Consider the following 2,083-nt stretch of genomic DNA (forward strand, 5'->3'; position numbering starts at 1 on the left):
TTGTGCTTGCTAGGCAAATGCTCTACCACTGAGCTAAATCCCCAACCCAAGATTTTTTTCTAAATCTATAAAATATTCATGAATTAACATGATTTCATGTGTATAACTGTCCAGCTTGTGAAATCACATTTAGATGTCCTAGCTGGGATGACCTGGTTAGATTTTTGTTAAGTTGACACGAGCTAGAGTTATCTGAGAAGAGGGAACCACAGTTCAGAAAACGCATCCATAGGATTGGCCTATAAGTAAGCTTGTGGGGCATTCTCTTGATTAAGGATTGATGTGGGAGGGCCCCCAGCTCACTGTAGGTGGTGCCACCCCTGAGTAAGTGGTCCTGAGTTATAGAAGACGACAAATTGAGCAAACCATAAAGAACAAGCCAATAAGCAACACTCCTCTGTGGTCTCTGCATCAGCTCCTGCCTTCAGGTTTCTGCCTTGAGTTCCTGCCCTGACTTCCCTCAGTGGAGTATGATCTGAGAGTTTTAAAATGAAACACACCCCTTTCCTCCCCAAGTTGCTTTTGGTCATGGTGTTTTATCATAGCAACAGAAACCCTAAGACAATAACGAAACATTTCACAGTTGGTGGCCAGGATAAGAAAGCAGGATTACAAGCCACCATTTTATGCCATACAGAGGGACTGTGCAAGTAACCTTGTGCAAGTACACTGAGGGTCCATTGCTATCCATTCAAAATAAATATAAACTGGTTCTGGGATTCAATGGCTATAGGAATACTAAAAAAAAAAATAAGATTATCCCAAAGAATATGAGATATCAAAACTTATATCAATTGTTTAGTCAGGAGAGTAATGTTGGGTACAACAGCATGAGTGGGGAGAGTATTACTTCATTATCTTTCTATAATCCAGTCATTAAGGAGACACATGGCTTCTTTACTGACCATATTGGACTGTATTAAAGAGGCTTTAGACTGTTTGTATGGTTTTTTTAAAAAAAATATTTGTTCATTTTAAGTTTTATTTGTATGTGAATACACCTGAGGGCATATGTGTGCTACATTCATGCAGATGCCCACAGAGGCCAAAAGAAGGATACCAGAGCCCCTGGAATTGGAGTTGCAGGCCATTGTGAGCTACCATGTGGGTTCTGGAACTGAACCCAGGACCTCTACAAAAGCAGCAAGTGCTCTCAATGGCTGGGCCATCTTTCCAGCTCTGTGAATTTTTTTTTAATATAAGGTTTTTTTTTATTGTCCCCGAAGACACTCCAAATCATACTCATAATATAGGATCTTGTTTCTGGAGCTGGGTAACTTAGGTCTTACTCATCAGCCTGCTGCATGGTTCCCTTTTTAGACACACAGATGCCATCCAAAAACTTTCTGATATACTTGTTTTGAACTATTGTGGGTTGCTGCATCAGAACTTGAAACAAGTCAAATATCATTTTCTTCAAGGATGAATTCATCCTTCTGTGCTTGAGAGACAGAACAAGCAACATTTATCCTCAACCAAACCTTCTAGATATATTTTTCACCCAAGAAATTTTAGATTTCAACCAAAGACCCATTCTCCTGGTTAACATTGATAGGGACATGAGCTTACAGAGATCTCATCATGAAATCCCAGCACAACACCCTCGGTCATGTTCTGAACATGACTGCAGATGGTTCAGACAGTGGCCAGTTCCTTTCTCTTACCCCACCATTTGTCAATCTAATGCCTCTTCTTTTTCTTTCCAGGGAGGCTCAGCTCTACATTGCTGTGATTGAAGTCCCTCTGGAGAGTTCCTCTGAGGCCCTTCACAATGACTGTGATCCCCTTCAGAGTGATGGTGACATTTTCTGGAATGTCAACAGTTTGATTACTGAGAATGGTCTTCATTCTCAAAGTAGATGTGGCAAAGAGAGTACTATGAATAATTTTTAAATTTTTTGGGGGGAGGCTATGATATCCTCATATTCCTCTGGTTTAGCCTTAACTACCACATGCGTGGTTCTCATTTTGTCCGGCCTTTAGTATTTGTACTCTCAGACAGGTGAAATTCTCTGACAGCAGTGTATAGTTTGTCTCAGAGGTACAATTTTCTCCTAGTGTATTTTCTTGCAGAGAATAAATA

The 2,083-nt window shown here is 40.4% G+C and overlaps 1 pseudogene; it reads right to left on the minus strand.

Moving 5' to 3' along the window:
* Positions 1 to 1,285: 1,285 nt before the first annotated feature.
* Positions 1,286 to 1,848, minus strand: LOC118574837 (annotated as a pseudogene).
* Between the last annotated feature and the right edge of the window lie 235 nt (positions 1,849 to 2,083).

This window comes from Onychomys torridus, chromosome X (genome assembly GCF_903995425.1).
Source record: "Onychomys torridus chromosome X, mOncTor1.1, whole genome shotgun sequence".
Classification (NCBI taxonomy): Eukaryota; Metazoa; Chordata; class Mammalia; order Rodentia; family Cricetidae; genus Onychomys; species Onychomys torridus.